At 40.1% G+C, this 24,758-nt stretch overlaps 1 protein-coding gene and 1 long non-coding RNA gene across 2 annotated transcripts in view; both read left to right on the top strand.

The window, feature by feature from the left end:
* The window catches only part of CCDC192 (coiled-coil domain containing 192), a 211,684-nt gene that overhangs the window by 121,119 nt on the left and 65,807 nt on the right, over window positions 1–24,758 (top strand). The window lies entirely within an intron of this gene.
* LOC105714120 (uncharacterized) lies at window positions 1,246–15,074 on the top strand. The gene is made up of 3 exons (XR_001106750.3): window positions 1,246–1,579; window positions 9,248–9,330; window positions 14,930–15,074. It is a non-coding gene; the product is annotated as an uncharacterized LOC105714120 (long non-coding RNA).

Consider the following 24,758-nt stretch of genomic DNA (forward strand, 5'->3'; position numbering starts at 1 on the left):
CCTCAGGTGATCTGCTTGCCTTGGCTTCCCAAAGTGCTGGGATTACAGGCGTGAGGCACCTTGTCCAGCCCCAGGAATAACTCTTGACTTAGCCAGAGGTTGGTATGTTTCCAGGTCCCAGACTACTGCAAGACATACATTACCAGATCCCATCCAAGGTCTGCAGGTTTTCATTTGGGCGATTTCTTTCTTTTCCCCTTTCTTCATGCCATCCACTTTGATAACATTCTATGTGATGTAAGAAGGGAAAATGTAGCTTAAACAAATGTAAGATCATATTATACTTTAACTGTTTTAATCTTTCTTATATTAGCACATTAGAAAGGTGTGCATTCCTGGATTACCAGACATTATATGGACTGGCTATTTTTATAGATTTCAATTTGTGTTAAATCCATCCCTATAAAAACTGTAAAATAAACAACATCATCCCTTTTCAAGAGTTTGTAGTGTATATTTCTTTGCCTTTATGCCCCCATTTCTGTGTCTTTCTTTTTGTCCTGTTCCATGGCATCCCGTAAGACAGGAAGAATCTTGCAAGCCATCAGTAATTGAATATCTGCTTTGACAAATCCTGCAGCAGGCAATGGATACATTTCCCACAGTGAAATTTTATACCTGAAGCCGATAGCTTAATCATTTCATCCCTGTTTGCCTCAAAGTCTAATTTTCAAAGTAGATTAAACTTGGTAATGAGACAACAGGATTTAGAGACAATTTAGATGAAAGATATTGTGATCAGTAAGATAGGTGATTTCAGGAATGGATTTGACAAACACTACAAAGCCAACTGTCAAAACAATAGAGCCGAGTAGAATAGAGCCCAGGTTCCAGACAGATTCAGCGTTTGATTTAACTTCAGTAATTTTTCTTTGGAATGCTCACCCTTGCCTTGCAAGGGTGTCTGCTCCTGCCCAGGTCACTCTGAGTGACACAGTAAATCTTTCACATCCAGCACTAGGCTGTATTTCCCTCTAACAGAGACAAAGGGCGAAGACACAGGGCTGTGTGGCGGATGCGTGAGATGTTTTGGGGACGCAGCAGGATGTGGATGGTGTGGCTGCTCTTTGTGTATTCACAGTGGCAGTCTGCCGGGCAGCCCAGCCAACAGTGCCCTGTCTTTGCTCTTTTGTTGTTTTGTACCATGTGGTGCCAGCAATATTCTGGCAGCTGACACCGTCAGCAGGTGTCCCTAAAATATGAAGAAACCCTGGGAAGACAGGAGGAGGAAATGATGTCTGAAGCCACACAGGGCCTTGTGCCACCATTTCACTGGAATTGGCTTTTGTTATTTGTTTATTATTTTTTTAACCAGTGGGTGCCACCCTTCTCTTTGTGGTTCTTTGAAGACAGCAAGATTCCACTGCTATTCTCCGTTCTTAAGAAGGGTCATCTGTGGAAGAACAAATAACCCTGAGATACTAAGAGGGAGCTGGATGGACTTGAAAAAGCAGCATTTGGAATAAAACAAATGAGTACCACCATCTAAGCAAAGCAAGAACGATGAAGTTTTTATTTTAAGAAATGGCTTCTTCCCTTCAACTAGCCAAGAAGCTATGTGAAATGTCCTCACCTTCAGGTCAGTCGTGGAGACTGTAGCTGTCTGGAGGAGAGTCAGGGAGTGAGTGGGAGACTGCTAGTAGAAATAATGAGTGGGCCGTTCTTTCAAGACCTGTGGCCATGAATGAGAGCACAGGGTGACAGCTTGAGGAGCATGTGCAGTAAGAAGGTGGTTCTTTTGTTGATTTGCTTGTATGAAAGGAAAGTCTAAGCATATTTGTAGCTGAGAATAGTATTGAGGAGAGAGTTGAAGTACTAGGACAAGGAAACCACATGACACAGACTTGACCGAGCTCAGAGAGGTAGCATTTGAGATCATTTTGCAAGCCTCTTAGTGAACAAATAAGACAAGTGAGGCTCAGAAGAAAAAACAGCTTACTGATTTATCTGAAAAATGTGTCATCAGGCAATTCATTTCAATGTATTTGCTAGTTTTCCATGTGAACTTTGTCATAAATGAAGATTCTATCACCGAGAAAGATCTCGGGTTCAAATAGATGATAGACATAAACAACAATATGCAACTAAAAAAAGCTATAACTCTTACTTCAGCATGAAAAAAATTGTGCTAAGAGGGACATATACGTGCTATACATATTAACTGTGCAAAGGGCTTCTATGTACCTCACTCTACCCAAGGAGTAAGATATCATTCCTGTGTATCATAAACTTGTCCTGAAATTAATATTCCAGCTACTTTCAGTAGAATGTAACCTTTATAAAAGCCAGTACTTTGTCTTTCCTACAATGGTCCCCCGAAATCTAGAATAGGGCCTAGATAAGTAGCATTCAATAATAAAAGAATGTTTGTTGAATGAATGAATACATGAAACAAGGCTGAATCTTCTCCTTAACCTCTTATAGGCATCTAAAGGTTAAAATTGGACTTAGTTTGCACCCATTTTCACCCCACATACTTGTTATGCCCACAAAAGAATGTTATCTTTCTTCGTAGTGCCTATTTTATTTTTATTTTTATTTTGAGAAGGAGTTTTGCTCTTGTCGCCCAGGCTGGAATGCAATGGCACAATTTCAGCTGACTGCAACCTCCACTTCTGGGTTCAAGCGATTCTGGTGCATCAGCTTCTCAAGCAGCTGGGATTACAGATGCTCACCACCATGCCCAGTTAATTTTTGTATTTTTAGTTGAGATGGGATTTCATCATATTGGCCAGGCTAGTCTCGAACTCCCGGCCTCAAGTGATCCACCCGCCTCGGCCTCCCAAAGTGCTGGGATTATAGGTGTGAGCCACTGCACCGGGCCATAGTGCCCATTTTAATTAAAGGTGTTTCCATTCGCCTAGTCAATAAAGCAAAGAAACGGAGACATCAGTGATTCTTCCCTTGTCCCCATTTCTAGAACTAATGGGTTCCACATTCTATCAATTCTATCTTGGAAAAAGTTCGATTAACATTTTCCCTGCTCGGCATTTCCGTAGTCCCCCTCTGTGCACGCCTTCTTCATTTCTCAACGGGTCCATGTTTAGTTTCTCCATCAGTCCAGTGTTATTTCCAAATGTCCATCCAGTGGTTAAAAGCATGACCCATGATTTTCTAGGGAACAAATTTCCTTGGTGTAACCTTTAAGAGTTTGCACAATCTAATCTCTGCTATGCTTTGGGTTTTGTTACTTTCCACTATGCACTTTTGTCCATTCAAGGTGGACCCATACTTTCACAATCTCATGCCATTTTTCATGTTGTTTCCTCTGTTTAAAATGTCCTTGCCTCCTAGCCATCTGATAAAATCAAAATTATTTTTCACATTTTTCCTCCTTTATTATCTTATCTTCCAAGGAGCTTCTTCCCTTGAAATTCACATACAGAATACTCTTATATTTTTGCTGCTGACAGTATTTCTTTTGAAGACCTATTTTCAAAAAATATGGAACTTTATGGTAGAAAGTGAAGAAAAAGCAGCAAATTTAATGTTTAAACCCAGTATGTCCATATTTAATGGACATAATATATAAACGGATAAAATGTTTGACTTCCCTCATAACTAAAGTAAGTCAAAATAGCTATATGTCATTTTTTACCTTTCTGATTAACAAAATATAAAAGTTTTACTTAAAAAACAGGACTAGTTTGAGATCAGCCTGACCAACATTGTGAAACCCTGTCTCTACTAAAAATACAAAAATTACCAGGATGTGGTGGTGGGCACTTGTAATCCCAGCTACTCAGAAGCTTGAGGCAGGAGAATCACTTGAACCTGGGATGCAGAGTTTGCAGTGAGCTAAGATTGCACCACTGCACTCCAGCCTGGACAACATAGTGACACTCCATCTAAAAATAAATAAATAAATAATATCAAAAATAGGACTGGGCATGGTGGGTCACACCTGTAATCCAGTGCTTTGGGAAGTCAAGGTAGGAGGACCGCTTGAGGCCAGAAATTCAAGACCAGCTTAGGCAACATAGCGAGACTCCTGTGTTTACAAAAACAAAAACAAAAATGAGCCAAGCATGTTGGTGTACCTGTAGTCCCAGCTACTTGGGAGACTGAGGTTGGGGGATTGCTTGAGCCCAAGAGGTTGAGGCTGCAATGAGCCAAGGTCTCACCACTGCACTCCAGCCTGGGCAACAGAGTGAGACCCTGTCTCTAGAAAACAGCAACAAAAACAGAAACAGGATAGGCTAGGATACAGGCACTCAAATACCTGCTCAGTACAATGTAAGTTGTTATATCATTCGTGAAGGAAAATTGAACATCCGTCAAACTTTTAGATGCAGATGCCAATTTGTAGTTATAAGATTCTTTCTTTTGTGAGCCTGTTTGTTTCCAACTCCTCACGGCCCCCCCTTTTTTTCTCTCTAGAAATTGAGATTCAGACAGGAGTGGGATCCAAATGAAAACAGAGAGGCGCTTCAGCATATTTGCCCTATCTTGTCTACTTTGGTTGAGGGCCACAAATTTGTTTCTGCTGAACAATGTGGTTTGTGTTCCCAAAAAAGGAAGAAAAAAAAGCCTATTAAGGATTGAAGTGAACAAGTTTTCCACCGCCAGAGAATTCGGACTGGCTGGTTAAGCGGCCTGCACATGTCTCTGAGCAGTGTGCAGGGATGCACACGGACTGACTGTCTTCGAGAAACCTTGGAGGAAGTTGTTAGGAGATCAATGACATTCCTTTTGCAGAGCGCTTGTTAGTGGTAGCACCAAAGAGTAGCTTAGAGAGTAAATTTCCCTCATCCCTCAAGCCACTGCCTATGAAAACATGCTAACTTAATTACAGCAGTGTACTTCCTAGGCAGACAGCCTGAGACCCGTGCCCGGCTGCATCTTCCATCTGGATTACTTGTGCTCTGAAAGCCTCTTGCCTAGAAATGGTGGAGCCATCACTGATGCTCGTTAAAACTTGGGCTTGACATCTCTAACACTATCACCCAAGTGCCACACCATAGGTAATAACACGAACTGACTGAGAGAGGTCTGACCTTTTGGACTGTGTTCTACTCTTAACTCCTACTTTTCTTTTGGAAGGAACATATATCTCCTATAATTGGTTTTCCTTTAATATCTCCACAATAAAAGAACACATTTATTTTACTTATTTTTTGATATGGTGTTTCACCTCTGTCACACAGGCTGGAGTGCAGGTGGTAAAATCTCGGCTCACTGCAGCTTCCACCTCCTGGGTTCAAGCGATTCTCCTGCCTCAGCCTCCTGAACAGCTGGGATTGTAGGTGCCCACCATCACACCCAGCTAATTTTTGTATTTTCAGTAGAGACAGGATTTCACCATGTTGGCCATGCTGGTCTCGAACTCTTGACCTCAGGTGATTTGCCTGCCTCGGCCTCCCAAAGTGCTGGGATTACAGCAATTTTCTTTATCTCTCTGTTTGGTGACCAAACTCTTGAGTGGCTGCAGTTTTCTTATCGCTGCTCCTAAGCATGGCTGTTTCTGTCTTACTGTTGCAGTCTGTGAAGCATTTCTGTGTCCTGGAGTCAGTCCTGTAGTAAACCTTTCACATGGTCCCATAGGCTCAGTCCTTTTATTCAGAGGGTCCTAAAACAACTTTGCAACTGATGGAACACAGAGGGGTTTAACCATTGCCCAACTTGAGAGTGAACTTGGAAGTTCCTCCTTCCCCGGGTCTGTTTGCATTTCTGTACTTTTGTTTTCTTGGTCTGTGGTTACCTGATATCCATTGGCTGTCCAACTCCTGACCTTACTTCTAGTCTTCATCTTTTCTTCCTGGAAAGCCTAAGCAGCTTTCCTGATTGAAGCCAGTCCAACAATAGCAATTAAGAGCTCAGTCCGGATAACTCTTCAGGGATTCAAAACCCATCTCTGACGCTTACTGGATGTGACTTCTCACCTAAACTCTGCCACTCACCTGGGCCTATCTCCTTTGCCTTAGTTTCCTCTACTGCAAAATAAAAAGGCTAATAAGAGTCTCTACCACATAAAATTCTTATCTGTTCTTATGAGTTAATTTATGTAAAATGCTTAGAATAGTATCTGACATGCAGAAAGCACTGAATAAGTGTTAGCTCTCATTACTACAGAGACATTAGGTCATTCTGGGAAGAAAAGGCAGTATCCATTATTTAAATTTGAAAAGACATTAGTTATGTAAATTTTACATTGAAGATAAACTATATAAAAGGAGCAGTTTGCCACCTACTCTGAGAGAAAGGCTTCTGTGTAAACATTAGAAATGCTGTCTATATAGCCAGGTGTGGTGGCTCACACCTGTAATCTCAGCACTTTGGGAGGCTGAGGCAGGCGGATCACTTAAAGTCAGGAGTTTGAGACCAGCCTGGCCAACTTGGTGAAACCCCATCTCTACTAAAAATACAAAAATTGTCAGGACGTGGTGGCAGGTGCCTGTAATCCCAGCTCCTCAGAAGGCTGAGGTGGGGGAATCACTTGAACCCAAGAAGCGGAGGTTGTGGTGAACCAAGATCGAACCACTGCACTCCAGCCTAGGTGACAGAGTGAGACTCTGTCTCAAAAAAAAAAAAAAAAAGGGATCTTGAATACTTGAAATTAGTAAGCATAGACTGCCTTTTTCTCCCCAGTTCTACAGCCAGGATTCCCACCTCCTTGGCACTCCCAAATCAGCAGCCTACAAGTCACAGGGGCTGGATGCTGACTTCAACCGGCCACTCTGGTCTAGGGTGCTCTCCAGAGGTCTGCCCAGCCTGGCTCACCTCTGTTCGAGAGAATGTCTGGAAGACAGCCTCAGGAATTCCAGCATGTAGGAAGAGTTGGCTCTCCTGGGACAAGAATGATTTCATCAGCCCTGAGAGAACCTTCCTTTACTGCCTACAAGTACATAAATACCATCATTAGAGATTCATTTTTTTGGCCTTAGGCTCCTATGGCTTGTAAAAAAATTGAAATGTTGCCAAATGAGTAATTTATGCTTGACTTACGTTAGAGATTTGTAAGGCTCTTGAAGAGGTGGGGAGAGATACAAGGCCGAGGAAGCAGAAACAAATCTTCAACTTCTCAGTAATATCTTTTCCTAAAGCCAGTCCTGTTTCCTAAACTAAATCAAGACTTACAGCTCAGGATTTTCCAGCCTGAGAAAATTTTTTGTAAGGTAGAATCTCTCAAGATAGGACTGAGAAAATCCAAGTAAGTCCTTTCAAGTCCTGAGTGAAAACAAGATCAATTGCATTTATTATACCTACCAGACTTCAGTGCTTACTCAGATCCACACTTGGAGAATTACGACAACCAAAGAAATCAAAGAGGGTTTATCTGCCTTTTCTGATAACATCTGCTAACTGACTGTAAAGCAATAATAGTTTATGGCTTTAAGGCTGGTTGTAAAATAAAGGCCTTATGGATTATAGAGTTTGGGATCAGTGCCACCGCCTGAATCTGTCCCTTCTTTGCATGTGATCACAGTTAATCCCCTTATCTCTGGCAGGTGTAGAGCCACCAGGAACATCGAATATGTCTGGACAAGGACACCCAGCTCAGGGGCAAGTGGGGACTAAAATTCAGCTTCATTCTGCTGGTCTAACTGAGCGCCTTGACTCAGGAAAGGATTCTCCCAGAGAAGGAGTAATTTTTTAAATTCTCTTAAAGGTACTCCCAGGGCTAATGCATAAGGATGCATCTATCTCAATGGGCATCTTTTACTGATTCCCACAAAGGTATTCCATGGCATGCAGTAGACATCTTGGTGGATATTTTAGTTTCCCAGAATTTGGAACCCCTTACCTATGATAAGAGAATTCTCAATTCTACAGGTCTTCAAGGAAAGCAGAGCCCACCATATAAGCAGGATAACGTCCCTTGCAGCCAGGATGAAAGGATATGATCAGTCAGATGTACATTCCCTGCACTATGAATTGAGAATTCCTTGGGGCCGTAGCAATTCCAGTTTCCAAAGCACCAGAGGGCTGGGCACAGTGGCTCACTCCTGTAACCCCAGCAATTTGGGAGGCCGAGGCGGGGGAATCACCTGAGATCAGGAGTTCAAGACCAGCATGGCCAACGTGGCGAAACCCTGTCTTTACTAAAAATACAAAAATTAGCCAGGCGTGGTGCTGGGTGCCTGTAATCTCAGCTACTCAGGAGGCTGAGGCAGGAGAATCGCTTGAACTGGGAGGCGGAGGTTGCCATGAGCTGAGAACATACCACTGCACTCCAGCCTGGGCGACTGAGAAACTCCGTCTCAAAAAAACAAAAAACACAAAAAGCAAAACAAAAAACAACAAACAAAGCATCGGAGGCAGGGGTTTGCAGGAGCAACAAGAAGCACCTATCCCTGGTGCCGCCATGGAGGCTTTGCAAGCTGGGCCACCTGAGACTCTAGACTAGTTCTGTCGAAGGGCTGGGGGCTTGTCCTGGCTTCTGCAAATCTCCCCTGTCTTTGGACTGCTTTCCAATCTCATTCTCCAAATTTCTCAGCAGTAAATTGTTTTTATTAAATTGGTGTCTATGATTTACAACTAAGAACCCTGAGCAGGGATTAGGAAATTATTCCAAAATGTTACCAGACAGGACGATTCACCTTCCTACCACCATGTAAACCTGTGTACCTACTTCTTCAAGACCAACATTCACCTAGCTTTGGGTCAGATCCTCTCCTACTATCTCAAGAATCTTGGAATATCAACTATTTGTGATATTTAATATCAACTGTTCATATATCAACTATTTATGTCTATCTTGTTTTTTTTTTCTTTTGAGATGGAGTCTCGCTCTGTCAACATTTGAACGTGCATACATAGCTAAGAAAAATGACTTACACTGAGCCCACACATCTGTGTAGCTGTTGGTCTGTCTCAGAGTTTACCAGCTGGTGTGCCAGAATACCGTGTGTTCCAAGAATGGATTGTAGGTGTTCTGTGATATATTGCGGCTGTAAATATTTATGGTAATAAAAAGTTAAACCAGTTTTATAACCATTCAAAACTTAGCAGTTAAAATTAAATTTGAACACTAGTTTTATGGTCCCCTCTCTGCTGAAGTTAATAATGCTTAGTTTGTGCTCCCAATGTTTTCCACGATACCAACCCCAGAGTACAAACACTAGTGCCTATCATGCGTGCCTCCTCTCCTTGACTTCTCCTTCAAGTTTATGTATCATCCTTTTGAAGATACAGGTAAAATCATGCTTAATTTTGCATTTGATTTAATTTACTCACATTTTCACAATTTTTTTTTTTTTTAGGTGTAAAGCATATGTTTGATTATTACCTTGTTTTTACGTGATAGGAGAAAAGATGGGTGTAGCTCTTAAGGGGAGTACCTGTTCAGCCTTGTGGAGGAGAGGCGTCTGCAGTATTTTCTCACATGCGGTAAGTATCAGCTGTTATGTGGAACACCCAGTCACATTTACACACTCCAAGGGGTCAAGATAGCCTTCAGAGCCACAAATTTCTATGGCATTCACCCAGATGTGTCCATCCCATGGTTTTGGGGTCCCGGGTTGTCCCAATCAGAGCCTTGGCTGAGACATCTGTTGTCTTTGAAGCTTAGCAACTCTGACTATAAAACTCTGAGTTTGCTCCTGACTGCAGCTATTCTACCATAACAGGAGGGAGAGACACTCTATAAGCTACTAAAGATGCCTGGTGGCCCTCACACTTCGTTCTTAACTATTTGATAACTATCATCAGTTATCCATTATTCTCTGTAAGCTTCATCGCGACAAACTAGTTCATCGTTAGTGTTGTTACCCCATGCTGAAAGAGTCTGAATCTTTGCACCAATCCAGATGGTTACCCTCCACCAGAATATTCTACCAAGTTAACACGAGTAGAAGTTTCAGCAACTAGACTATCACCTTATTCCAGGGACTATCTATGCCCTATATACTATCCAGAATGGGATCCTCAGTATCCCTTACAAACATTATTTTCCATATATGTCATGATGTAAAAATGTTAAAATTCTTCTCTTTCTCAAACAGATACCCCTTTTCCAACAAAGCACTCTTAACAGGTTGTCTGTGCTTCCTGACTCCATTTGCTAAACTCAGCCACCTTTGTTTAATTTCACAATTTTAACAGATAATACACTCCCAGTGTACAATATTCAAAGCATCAAAAGCATCTGGAGGTCTTGAACTCCAACTTGTAGTCCCAAAACTTTGGGAGGTAAAGCCAGGCAGATCACCTGAGGTCAGGAATTTGAGACTAGACTGACCAACATGGTGAATGAAACCCTGTATCTACTAAAATACAAAAATTAGCCAGCCTTGGTGGTGGGTACCTGTAATCCCAGCTACTCAGGAGGTTGAGGCAGGAAAATTGCTTGAACTTGGGAGGCAGAGGTTGCAGTGAGCTGAGATCACACCACTGCACTCCAGACCGGGTAACAGAGTGAAACTCTGTCCAAAAGAAAAAAAAAAAAGCATTCGGAGTGAGAATTTTTCCTCTCAACCCTTCCCTCAGCCCCATAGTCCTTCTTAGAGGTAACTGTTGTTTCCAGGTGTTATGTACTTCCAAAGATGTCTGTTTATGTATTTATGCACGACTCGCTTTTCAGCCCATCCTTTCAATGATTTTATTCCCAGCTCCCCAAAGACACCATAGCACCTTTATCATGAAACCATTTGAACCTATATTGCATTTGACCACGCAGCAGCTTGGAGCACTGTTGATCACATCCTTCGAGAAATACTATTCCTCTGGGTTCCATGCCATAACACTCTCTTGATTCCTTCCTCCAAACCCCCATCCTTCCATTCATTCTCTCTCTCAGCAGGCTTATCCTTCTTGATCCTTCATTAAAGCCTTGAGTTCCTCAGAGCTCAATCCTATGCATTTTTTCTCTTTTCACTTTCTGGTGTTTCCATAGACAATCTCTTCAATTAAATGCCTTCATTTACGGTTATTTCCAGATGCCTTCCTGATTTGCACATGGTTCCCCCTTATTCGTGGTTGTGCCTTCCGCAGTTTTGGTTGCCTACAGTACATACAATAAGATAAGTTTGAAAGAGACCACGGTCACATAACTTTTACTACAATATATTGTTATAAGCTTTCTATTTTCTATTTTGTTATTAATAATTGTTTCTCTCTCACTGTGCCTAATTTATAAGTAAATCTTTATCATAGGTATGTATGTACAGTATAGGAAGAAACACAGTAAAATATCTATAGTGTTCAGTATTATCCAGTTTCAGGCATCCACTGGGGGTTTTGGAACATATCCCCTGCAGATAAGGGGTGACTCCTGTGTATCTAACCTAGACCTCCTTGACTGAGCATCAGACCCATATAGCCAAATTCCTAGTCACATACACACAAACCTCAGAGATATTGCAGGTTTGATTCCATACCACCACGGTAAAGTAAATAATGCAATTAAGTGAGTAACAGTAATTTTTTTGGTTTCCCAGTATGTATAAAAGTTATGTTTACACTATCCTATCATTTATTAAGTGTGCAGTAACTTTATGGCTTTATGACTATTGCACACTTAACAGATGATAGAATAGTGTAAACAACTTTTATAACAATGTAAACATAAGTTTTCAGCATAACTTTTATGACATAACTTTTATAACAAAAACAATGTGTATACCTTAATTTAAAAATACTTTGTTGCTAAAAAGTGTTAAGAGTCATCTGAGCCTTCAGCAAGTGGTAATCCTTTTGCTTCAGTGTTGACGGCTGCCGATTGGTCTGGGTGGTGGTGGCGGCGGATGTTTCCTGCACCGATTCTCTTGCTTTCATGAAAGAGTCTGTGATATGCCACACTTTAATAGCATGTTCCCCATAGTAGAGCTTCTTGCAAAACTGGAGTCAATCCTCTCACAACCTGCTGCTGCTTTGTCATCTAAGTTTAGGTAATACTCTAAATCCTACTTTGTCATTCCACAATACTCACAGAATCTTTCTCATCTACATTCATTCAAGTTTTATCATGAGATTGCAGCAATCACATCTTCAGTCTCCATTTCTAATTCTACTTATCTTACTACTTGCGCCACATCTGCAGCTACTTCCACTGTTGGAGTCCTGACCCCCTCAAAGTCATCCTTGAGGGTTGGCATCAATTTCTTCCAAACTTCTGCTAATGTTAATATTTTGACCTTCTCCCATGAATCATGTGCATTCTTAATTAGTCTAGAATGGTCAATCCTTTCCAGAAGGTCTTCAATTTACTTTGCCCAGATCTATCAGAAGAATCACCATCTATGGAAGCTATAGCCTGACAAAATGTACTTCTTAAATAGTAAAACTTGAAAGTCAAAATTACTTCTTGATCCATGTACTAAAGAATGGATGTTATATGAGTCGGCATGAAAACAACATTAATCTTGTACACTACCAAGATGTGACAAAGTGAGCACATGCTATTGGAAAGGGCACTGATGGACTTGCTTGACATAAGATTGCCACACACTTTCAATTCGTGAAAAACATAATATCTGAGAAGGGCAATAAAGTAAAGCACAATAAAACAAAATATGCCTGAATTCATATGGAAATCTCAAAAGCCACTCAAATAACTCAACATTCTTCAAATAGAGCTACATCTCCATGATACCAACAATAACACTGCACCTCCCATGTAAACTTTTCCCCACCTTACATCAGTGATCTTCTTACGGTGTTCCTCAACTCAGTGTGTACCATTGTAGTCCCCCCGGTTGTAAGCTCAAAACTGGAACTCATCCTGAATACCTCCCTCACCTTTCCCTCCCTTATCCAAACCAGCACCAAACTCTGTTAATGTTAACTCCTGACTATCTCTAGATCCATCCTCTTCTCTCAGCTTCTGCTATCATTACTCTGGTTTCATCATAACATGACTAAGTTATTGAATTAATTTCCTATCTGGTGTTCCTGAATCCATTCTGTCCTACTTAAATTTATTCTCTACATGGAAACCAGAGTGTATTAAGGTTCTCCAGAGAGAAACACAACCAATGAGACATACGTACATATATATTTTAGACATATAAGAGAGAGTGAGAGAGATTTATGTTAAGAAATTGGCTCACGTGATTGTGGGGACTGGCAAGTTTGAAAGCCGTAGGGTGGGCCGGTAAACTGGGAATGCAGGTAAATGAGTTGATGTTGTAGTTTTCCGTTCTAAATCTGCCGGATGAGCCAACAGGCTGGAAACCCAGGCAGGGTTTCTAGGTTGCTTTCTTGAGACATGATTGCTTCTTCTTCAGAAAACTTTAGTCTTTGCTCTTTGAGAAGAATTGCATGGAGCCCGTCCACATTATGAAGGGTAATCTGTTGTGCTTAATGTCAACCGATTATGAATGTTGATCATACCCACAAACACCTTCACAGCACGCCCATGCCAGTGTTTGACCAAACACCTGAGCACTATAGCCTGGCCAAGTTGACACATAAAATTAACCATTGTGCAGAGTGACAGCTCAAAGTCTCCATTTGCTTATATGTATAATGGGAATAGCAATAATATTTATTTCATGGAGCTGTTGTTTGTGTAAATAAATTAATACATATAAAACACCTAGAACAATACCTAGTGCACAGCACACACTAAATAAATGTTAACCACTATAAATATTAGTATTAAATGATAAATCCGATACTATTGACCACTTGCATAAATCATTACAATCACCTCCCATTGCTTTTAACCTCATACGCCAGGCTTCTGTCTGTCTTTGCAGGTTCCCAGTCTCTCTGCCGGAGGCCTGCTGGATTCCATCCAGGCCCCAGTGCTCACCATTTCTCTTTCCATTGTAAGACCTTTACACACAGAATTTCCTCCGCCTTAATGCTCTTTTCTCCCTGCATTACCTAATTAATGCCTTTTATCCCTAAGGTTTCCTTCAACTGTGAAAATCTTTTCTAACTTCCTTAATGAGGTCACTTTTCTTATCATAAGCTCTCAGAATGCCATGTGTCATTCCCTCATAATACTTGTCACAGTTGGCAACTGACTGAATCTGTGTGATTAAGTCTGCTTCCATAACTAGGTTCTAAACACCATGAAGGAAGAGACTACGATTGTCTTGCTTATCCCAGTATTCCCTGGGTTGCTAAGTTTATCTGTGATAAACAAATAAAGGCTTTATACGTCACTGCATGAGGCATTTACCCACTCATAGCACCAGCTTAAAAAGAACAAAGAGAAGAAAGGCCCAGTCACTGTATGAACTCATACGACCATTTCACAGCTAGAAAAATAGAAGAAAGAGACAAAATCCAGTCCACAATTTGCAGCTGTATTCAGAATAAAGGAGTCAGCTAATATTTCATAAGGGAAGGAAAACAATACAATAAAGTCACATTAAATCATTATCAAGGTGCTCAAATCCTTTGACAATGTGTGTGCTTGAAAAAAACACCATGACATAAAAATTGTGCTCAGTATAGATGTACTAAATGAAAAAATGAATCATGAAGCTCTGCCCGGAGCATTTGTCTGTTCACCAACAAACAATGCCAGAGTTCTCATGGAGCTTATGTTCTTGTGACTACTAATTCCCAACTGCCTTTTCCCTTAGGGAGGAGAAATCCATGAGTTATTTTGTGCCTGAGATGTTTATGTAGACAAACTAAATTATAGAAAAAGCTATAATTTACAGCTTACCTTTAATTCTTTTCTTAAATATTAACCAACATCTTATGTGAGTATTTGTTAAATAATAAAACATGTTTGTTAATATTTAACTCAACTTTCTGAGAGGGTCTTCTCCCAGTCAAACGTCTCTATGATCAGACACAAGAATCTGTATGTTAATTAGTCCCCCATGTGATTCTTACATTTCCTTATGTTGGAGAACTATTACTAGAGTTCTGGAATCTGGCTGTGCAACACGATCACCTAGGAAGTTTCTCCAAAATACAGATAACTTGAGTTCCACCTTAGCTCTGATGAATCAGTCTCTAGGAATAGGACCCAGGATGCCCATTTTAAAGTTTTTTGGTTTTGTTTCTTCACCAATCTCGTGAGGTGAGGGAACTTGCCGAGAAACGTTAAGAAGCTGCAGAGCCAACAAGGTGGCAGCCGAATCTTCCTTCAGGATGTCAAGAAACCAGACCACGATGACTGGAATAGCGGGCTAAATGCAATGGAGTGTGTATTACATTGGAAAAAATGTGAACTGGAGCTGCACAAACTGGCCACTGACAAAAATGACCCCCATTTGTGTGACTTCATTGAGACACATTACCTGAATGAGCAGGTGAAATCTATCAAAGAATTGGGTGACCACGTGACCAACTTGCACAAGATAGGAGCACCCTAATCTGGCTTGGCAGAATACCTCTTTGACAAGCACACCTTGGGAGACAGTGACAATGAAAGCTAAACCTTAGGCTAACTTCCCCACAGCCATGGGGTGACTTCCCTGGTCACCAAGGCAGTGCATGCATGCTGGGGTTTCCTTTACCTTTTCTATAAGTTGTACCAAAACATCCACTTAGGTTATTTGATTTGTACCATTCCTTCAAATAAAGAAATTTGGTACCCAGAAAAATAGTAAGTATTTTTAGGAAGAGAGAATGAAATTTATAATTAAAAGGTGAAAAGTTTCAGTTAATTTGGAAAAGGCAAGTATTGTAGTTATTGTGCTACCATAATCACTACTTCAAGAAATGTCTTCTGCACAGTAACCAACAGATGGAAACAACCCACGTATTTATCCATGGACAAATGAATCAACAATACATATACATACCATAGAGTAGTATTCAGCTTTAAAGAGGAAGGAAATTCTGGCACATGGTACTGACAGACTTCATATAAATGAAGTGCTAGATTTGTAATGAAATTAGAGAAGACACTTTGCTGGAGAGTAAATTATGAATGAAGACATCATGCTAAGTTAAATAAGTCAATCACAAAATAAATACTGTGTGATTCCACTTAACATGAGGTACCTAGAAGAGTCAAATACATAAAACCAGAAAGCAGAATTTTAGTTGTCAGAGGCTGGAAGGAGGAGGAAGTGGGGAGTTGTTGTCTAATGTGTATTGGACAGTTTTGCAAGAGGAAAATTTTCTGGAAATCAGTAGCACAACAATGTGCCTATATGTAATACTACCGAACTGTACACTTAGAAATGGTTAAGATGGTATATTTTGTATTATGCATTTTTAAATCACAATTAAAAAGAAAAAAAAGTCTTCTCATTGAAAAGTCAAATTCCTTTGTGACTCAGAGTAATTGACATTGTCAGTTTAGATAAGGGACTATAAAACTGAAATTAGAGCAAGTAGAACTCACTTTTAACTTTGACGCATAATATGTGAGCAAAGTTAGGGAGCATATCATTCACCTATTTGTTCCTTTAAACAGTCAAAAGGTGTGTATTTGTTGTGCATCTCCTGAGCTTTAGTTTCACAGAAGCTTGGCTGGCCTTGGGTCAGCCTCACTTTTACCTCGAAGAAATCAGATTCAATCCAGGGTATATCGAGGATGTCTTTCTGGGCACCAAACATTTTCATATCTGAGTGGTCTTGTTTCAGGCCACTGTTGCTTCCACTATTACAAAGGATGATTAGAAAGTTTGAGTTCAAAACAGAACTGATTAAATATGACTCCCTTGAGTTTTCTGGGTCAGAACCACAACAGGAAAACCACCATTTATCTACACTGGGAAATCCTCAAACTTCTCTTTATGAACAACTCATATGATTTTTCCTAAATTTTACATTCTCAGACTCGGGGAAGTGGTGACACCACAAGTCACTAGTGAGAAATGAGGCAAGAGGTTTTAAGCCAAATCCACAAGTTTCCTCCCTACCTGTTATCTCTGCATATCTCACAGAAATGAGCCTGTGTTGAAGGAAACAGGCTTAGTGGGCTACCAGAAAGGATATTGAGATCTACTTGAAGATCCTTGCTTGGGAGTTCAGATTCATGTGCTATCTTTTCAGTGTTAGATTTGTAATGGAATTAGGTAAGACATTGTGCTGACGAGTAAATTAACCAGAGAGTCCTTGAAGCCAACAAAACCAAAGAATAATCTGTATGTGATGATTTGTTTTAGAGCAAGGACATTGTTTAGACTTGTTAAAATATGCAATATGAAACTTACTAATATCTCCATAGTAAAAGTTCACATTACCACCACACCTTTCCCTCTCTCACTGTTTACATGCTATTTACAAGTATCAAGTGCTTCTTTGATTGGGTCATGTTTTGGCAACCTCACCTTGCAAACATATAACCCAATTCACTTGCAACATCACACTCTGAAATTAAACTTTTGTTCTAAGGACTATTAGAAATAACTATATAAAATCCAAATATTCTTGTCTCTCCACCTGTGAAACATGGCTTTATAACATGAACAAAAAGCTTCTCTAAAGAGGGGAGGATAAAAATAAATAAATAAATAAATAAATAAAGTCACAGATGAAATGTTGAGTATGAGAAACGAAACTTGATTTAGAGTGCTAATACTGCTTAAAGTTCAGATCATTTCCCCAAGTGCTCAACTATTCCACAGACCAGGACTGATACCTTTCAGTAAAGAAGTTTTCAGCTGTGGTATTTCAGATTTTTTTAAATCACCTTTAAAAGTTTAGGGTGCAGATTTCCCTAATGGTCAAGGACAGGAGCTACAAAAAGGCTGAAGGGAGAAGTTAAGCTAATGATTGTCAGACTGTTAGACTCTAAGGTTTTAATTCAGAAAAATAAGGCGTAATTTTGTTTCATTATTGGAAACATGGTTTTCTCATCATCAAATGGACACAGACTACAGTGTCATCCATACTAGATCAAATATCTTTAATATACATTCATAAAATCGTAAGACTATGGACAGAATTGGGAAGGACTATAAAATACGTTTGCAATGAGACCCCCAAAGTGACCTTGTCTTGTAGCTAAATAAACTTGAAGTAGTTCAGCTTTCATCACTGGGTTATATCTATCGTTGTCAAGACCATATGTTTTATTTGAAGATCAACTCCTTTCATTGCTTTGTGCCTATAGTACCCTGAGGAACTTGGTTTCTCTAATTAAAGAACAGGACAGAATTGTAGTGGCACTTGCCTCCCCGATGAGCCTTTTCTTATATTATTGTGCTCCCTGTGTTACAGTCAATAACTGAGAAGGAACTGAGAAGAGGAAATTCAAGAACAGAGAGCTTTCAGGGTAGCAATAACAACTAAACTGTTGAACGTTGTCTGCGGTTCTAGATAAAAGTTGTTGTTCTCAGTATGTGCAGACCACATAGCACCGGTTCTGTGGTTATGAGTATGCCAAGGAAGAAAACCTCTGCTTCATCAACTTATTCTCACTTCTTACATTTCCCAGTCAATTTGATATTCTAGTGAATATTCCCTTTCATGTAAAAGAGTCAAAAAGGAAAACCACATCTTGAGCCAGGAGCCAAGTTTGATGCTTTAATTTTTAGTAATTTTTCCATAAGCATTTAATGTCCTTAGTCAAATTAACTGTCAAACATTGCTTCTAATGAAGCTGATGGAAAATTTTACATTTTCTTGGGGAAAAACTTAGCTTGAGATTCTTGCCTCTACAAAACCATTTTTTTGTTTCCAGATGCATACTAGATGAAAGCAATTGAAAAATTAAAGTATCGACTCATTTAATTACAGCTATATAATATTCAACTTACAGATAATATTGTGAAGTCATGTGCTCACATGATTCATTGCCAAGAATCAATCACTTTCTCAGAAGTTCTATTTGTAAACATAAAGATTCTAAAGTATTAATATCAGTAACACTATTAACTAACACCATGCAACTCAGCAGTTTTCAAAACATTCACCCACATACTCCTTTACTTTTAACACAGAAAACACATGTTTATATGAGATCATGTCCATTTCACATTAAACCTAGACATTTCTTCTGTAAATGTCTAAATTAACTCTGCCATAAGAAAGCCTCAGTTTTTAAAAATATAGTATATTATGGGAAAATAATGCATATCACAGAAAACCTCCCACTTGGCTGTTTTCTCTAGTTTCTCCTGTACAGTGTGCAAAGCTATTTCATGCTATTATAAGCATCTTTTCTCCTCTTCTAATAATTTTCCTTTTCTCTGCTTTGGTTGCTTTATCACGTGGAAGTTGTTTTAAGGCCAGCTCTTGTACTTCGCTGTACCTGTATCCCATGTAATTTCACTGCTTTCAGGGCAGAATGGGGTTTGTAAAGGAGAAGAATATTCACTGGGAAAGTTAATTTAATTAGGTTTTCCTTACTACACCAAAAACCCTAAAGGTGAATTAAGTACCTTAGTGTTTCAATACTTCAATTTTCCAGTCCTTGAACACATGCCTGTGCTTTTTTGATCCCAGATAAGTCACAGATGGCCAATAGCTGTTAATTTTCTTCCGGAAGACAGCTTCAGTCAAGTTCAAAGGGAGTGCTGGACACAGAAAAAGCAAAGTATCTTGGCCGATTACAAAGTTATTGCTCTTCATTATTTTTGTAATTATGTGAGAAGAATTCTCTCTCACCACTTGTAAATTTTATCCTCTCTGGTTTGTGTGCTCTTCCACCCACGTCACTTCTTACAGATATTTGCTAATGATATTATACCAACAACTGTAGAGGTGGGGCTGAGAAACTGAAATTGCTTCATATATAGCTTTGGCCCTTTGGTGCTTTCTGTCCCCAGGGGGAATTGGACTGGAAAACAGCTTCCTGACAGGCACTTCTAGGTGTGACAGTGTACCTCCCTCTCTGTTCTCAGGGTGTGATTTGAGATTGTAAGACCCAAGAGGAGATCTGGCTTTACCAGATCTCCTTGGTCTACGTTTTCTCTTTGCATGACCTGCTTGAGCTCTCAGTTTTGTTCTTTGCTCTGCTCAGCCAGTAATATGAAAACTTGTTTATTGAATGATAGGTTCTTTCCTTCTCAAAAATCTTGATTATCAACTTCATTGATGTTTACTGGGTAAAAAGATGCAGCAGCATTACCCAAAGGAAAGAACCTGCAAGTAGAACCTTGTTAATCTCAGAAATGGGTTGGGTTTTTTTTTTTGACATTTGAATATGGCATATAGCATAATGCTCTATGAAAACAGGTTTGGTAATAGACATTGATTCATTTTTTTTTCAAGATAGCAAGATCTTATTTGCCTAGACCATTCTATCAATTTCCTGGACCTTTCTCCCTGTCCATATATACTACATAAAAGGACCTGATTCCAGTCCTCCCTGGTGAAAACTACCTGCCAAAAAGTCCTGCTGCTTCTGATACTGGAACCTTACACTTGAGGAATCTTAGGTCCCACTTCAGATTCCCATGACATACCCATCCCATTGCTCTTCAGTTCTTATGGCCAAGGAGCAGCATAACATGGGGTCAGGGAAGGGGCAATCAGACAAGGAATCAAAAAACCTGGCTCTGAGTTCTGCCTCTTGCAGCTTTATATTAATGCATTTTGTAAAATGATTTCATTTTTGCTGTTTCTACTTTTCTATCTTCAAAATGCTGGACAGTTTGTCCTCTAAGAGGGCATACAATTCTGTCATCCAAGATTTGATGATTCCATCTGACTCTAATTCATGCTGAGTGGTCAAGTCCACATCTTTAAGACTTCACGGTCAGAGGTTAGACACTGCTTTCACTTGCTTTAAAATAGGTTTATAGAATCTGAAATGCCCTGGTCGAGTGTGGTGATTCACGCCTGTAATCCCATTACTTTAAGAAGGCAAGGCAGGTAGATCACTTGAGGTCAAGAGTTTGAGACCAGCCTGGGCAACATGGTGAAACCCCGTCTCTACCAAAAAATACAAAAATTAGCTGGGTGTGGTGGGGGGGGCACCTGTAGTCACAGAGAAAGACTCTGTCCAAAAAAAAAAAAATAGAATCTAAAATGCCCACTTATCAAAACTCCCCACAATGTAAAACACTAGGTAAGACACTGAGGCATGCACAGCATAGTGATAGAAGGCAAAGTCTAGAGATAGACCTCAGAGATTTAAATTGTGACTCATTGTTTTACCTTGGCCAAGATACTTAAACCTTTCTGTGTCTCAGTATTTGCATCTAAAAATAGTATTTATAATACTTCTACTTCGTCAGCTTGCTACAAAAATGAAATGAGGCTGGGTGCGGCGGCTCACGCCTGTAATCCCAGCACTTTGGGAGGCCAAGGCAGGTGGATCACCTGAGGTCAGGAGTTTGAGACCAGCCTGTCCAAACATAGTGAAACCCCCATCTCTATTAAAAATACAAAAAATTAGCTGGGGGCGATGGCTGGTGCCTGTAGTCCCAGCTACTTAGGAGGCTGAAGCAGGATAATCACTTCAACCCGGGAGGCGGAGGTTGCAGTGAGCCGAGATCACGCCACTACACTCCGGCCTGGGCAGTAAGAGGAAAACTCCGTCTCAAAAAAAAAAAGAAAAGAAAGAAATAAGTAGTACATATAACGTTCTCAGAATGATGCCTGGCATATTAGAGGTGGCCAATAACTGTTAGCATCTCTCTGGAACACTCCCAGCAATGGCCTGTCTACCACATGCAGGGGAGGGAAGCGCACCGCATTTTACAGCAAAACATGACAAGTTTTTGACAACCCTACTATTAGAAAGTTCTATCTTATCACTGGAATTCACCCCAAGTGGAAGGTTATCTCTTCATCTTATATTAATTTGTAGTTTCTCTTCAATAAACACATACAGGCATCCTGGAAAGCAGAACATCTACTGGCAAATGCCACTTCTGTCTCTAATAACTATTTATCCCACAGAGGGAAGGAACTGAGAGTTGGCTCCAACTATAGGCAAATTCCTCCCCTATAGTGACTCAGGTTGTTTGCTGAATTACTGGGATTTCATTTTCTTTTTATTATAAATCCCAAACCTATTGAGTTTCAGGGGTAACTAAAATATATTTCTATAGCATTTTGCAACATAAAATAAGGTGAGTTGGGACTCAAACGGGAGGGCTACTGCAAAGAACCGAAAGGTGTTAGTTTTGATTTCCAAGCTCTGACTCTCTTGGTCATCAAGAATCTACCAGTGGTCACGTGGGGTCAGGCTCTGGGTCAAGGTTAGGGTGAGTCCTAAGGGTCTGTGTATCAACTAGCTCCCCAAAACTTTATCAAATTAAATAAGAAAGAGTTACGCCTTGTATTTGTAATTGTTTTTTACTCAAGGCATTTGTAAGAAAAGTTCATCCGATCCATTCTTTTTCACTTAAGATGATTCAACGGAATGGTCACAATAACCAGAAGCAATTCAGGATCCTCTGAGGAGAGAGAGCAAGGGGAAAGAACAATGCCTGGCTCACAGTGCCCTTAGCTGGGTTCATCAAATCTTCCCTTAATTTCCCAGGTTCTCTAGAGATATCACGGCAGCCCACGCAATAAATGCCATCACACTTCATCAGCACACTTCAGTGCTAAATTTTTACAACCAAATCATCACATTGCCTTTCTAGGTTATCTTGAAGTAACTTTAAAAAACCTAATGGTGCTATTGATTAGCGTAGACTCATGTTGTCATTGGAAAGAAAAATCAACATCTGAAATAGAAAGACCGTGGTTCAAGTTCATTTAGCTGTCTACTCACTGTACAACAAGGATGAGGTCCACTTGAACTCTCTGGCAGCTCAACCTTCTTGTCTACATAGAGAGTTACAAACACGGATGAATTAGGTTTCATCAATGGGCAGTGGCTGCTGAAAGTGTGGCTAAAGGGCTGTGAATCCAGGGGAGCAACACAGGGTGAAAGAATCCCCAAATCAAAGGCTTGCCATGGACTGAAAAGGAACATAAATGACACATATTTGACATCCTTAGACTTTAAAATATTCTCCTGAGGGTATTATAAATACAAAACATTTAAAATTGACTTTTAAAGACAAGTTGTATCCAAATTCTATCACTATTATAAGTCTCATTATTATTGACTGGCTATTAGAAGAGAAATGCAAGGAAGAACCTATCTATACCTTCTGTATTCAAACCAAATTCTCTTTTATGTCCTCCGTAGAGAGCATTTTCTTAGTGGGCCGCTGAAGACAAAACCCCTTTGTTATACAGGCTAAGAGAAGGAGGCCGGGATGGACAGAGTAGAGTTCAAAGGGGGAGGAAGCTCTGCCCTGGCAGGCTCAAGAGAGAGCTGCTGTGAGGAGCCAGAGGCAGTGCCTTGGAGTGCTCCTCACATCATTACACGCAGGCAGCCACTGACTTTGCCCAGGCACCGGGCCAGCTCTGGCAAGAGATTGAATCAAGGCTATTTGCATGTCTGTTTTCAGACCATTAAGTTAAGTTTTGTCCACCCATCCAAAGTGAGGAGGAAATCAATGCAATCATTCAGAAAACTTAATTTCTAAAAAGAAAAAGAAGAAAGGAAATGTCCTGCTTTCAATAAAGTACAAATTTTGTTTTCTGTAAAGTGTGACAACTCCCATTTTGTTCTATGTAAAGTTTCAACTCTTCACTAAAACACTGAAGTATCCTTAGAAAAGGTGCTTAGAAAAGAAACTTAGTGTTTTAGTGAAGAATCGAAACTTTCTCTTATGTGTTTTAAGAGTAATGACAAAACCAGAAAGACATAACTCCCACACAGCATGCGTGGTGCCGGGTACTGTCATTTCTATGTTACGTCCTTGGGTTCCCACAGTAGTCCTAGGACATGAATCTAAGGCTTAGAAATGTCATGGGCCAGGCAATTGGGTAATGCCACAGTTTAAAGTATGTGGAAATACCCAGAAATTTTAAACAGTGCTGGCAACTTTGTGCTGACGATCTTCTGTGAATAGTTCCCTGGTTATTTCTAATTCTCATTGACTGGAATAATGCAAGCCATTCAGCAATATGATACGAATAGATATTTCCTTTTCAAAACATTGCACAAATACATGATTTCCTCCCTCTTTCCACCCAGTAGGAGAAGTAGGAAAAGAGCACAGTAATAGGAATTTACCTCCAAGCTATAAAGCCTTCCTATCCTTTCAGTAATTACCAAAGAGAATTCCTAGTTACTAAGGAGACCATAACAGATTGCATTAGATTCAAATACAACATTTGGGTTGCCTGACTAGTGAACGCCAAATGGCAAGGAAAATATTATTGTTGCTGAAATCATTTGATGTCTATGACTAATAAAAAAACATGTTGGCAAATTGAATTATTTGAAATGCCCAAAGGGCTTGGTTAAAGCTATGAATTAATAGCATACAGAGTTCTTTCTGGAGAAAAGAAAAAAAAAGATGAAGATGTTGAACTATTTTAAAATGTGTCTGAGTAATCAAAAGTTCTCAATAGAAACCTTAGACAACCAATCTAGGTCTTTTATCCAATTTTTAATTTAAATTTCATTTTCCACTCTTATAGCTAAATAATAAAGTTCATACATTTTGAGTCACATTATTCTTGAATTCTAAGGGACCCACAGGCTTTCTTGGCCTTCTTATCCAACTTCTCACAAATACCAGAATTATCTTTAAAGTGTACCAGCTGTACCAACCCTGGAGGCTTTGAGAGCTGAGATGTCCATTCACTTATGTGCTGTGCCCCTGGGGAGCTGGAGAAAGCCAGAAGTGGAAAGAGTTGAGGGAGGTCGAACTTCCAATGACCTCTCAACCCAGGTCCCACAGGTCACTAGGGGCCTGCCTGAAGATATCCATCTGGTCCCTGCTTCATCCTTCCCAGAGCAGAAGGTCTTTGCCAGGATGCATCCTGTCCTGTTCTGGATGCAGCTCTGGTGGTTGGAGGTGCTTTCTCATATTGTGCCAGCATCTGCCTCCTCATGGTTTCTACCCACTGTTCTTCATGGTATCTTGAGAACAACATTGTTGGACTCAGCTTCCTCTCCTCTTGAATAGTCCCTTAGGTAACTAAAG

This window comes from Aotus nancymaae, unplaced genomic scaffold, assembly GCF_030222135.1.
Source record: "Aotus nancymaae isolate 86718 unplaced genomic scaffold, 86718_ANA_hifiasm-v0.15.2.pri h1tg000064l_1, whole genome shotgun sequence".
Classification (NCBI taxonomy): domain Eukaryota; kingdom Metazoa; phylum Chordata; class Mammalia; order Primates; family Aotidae; genus Aotus; species Aotus nancymaae.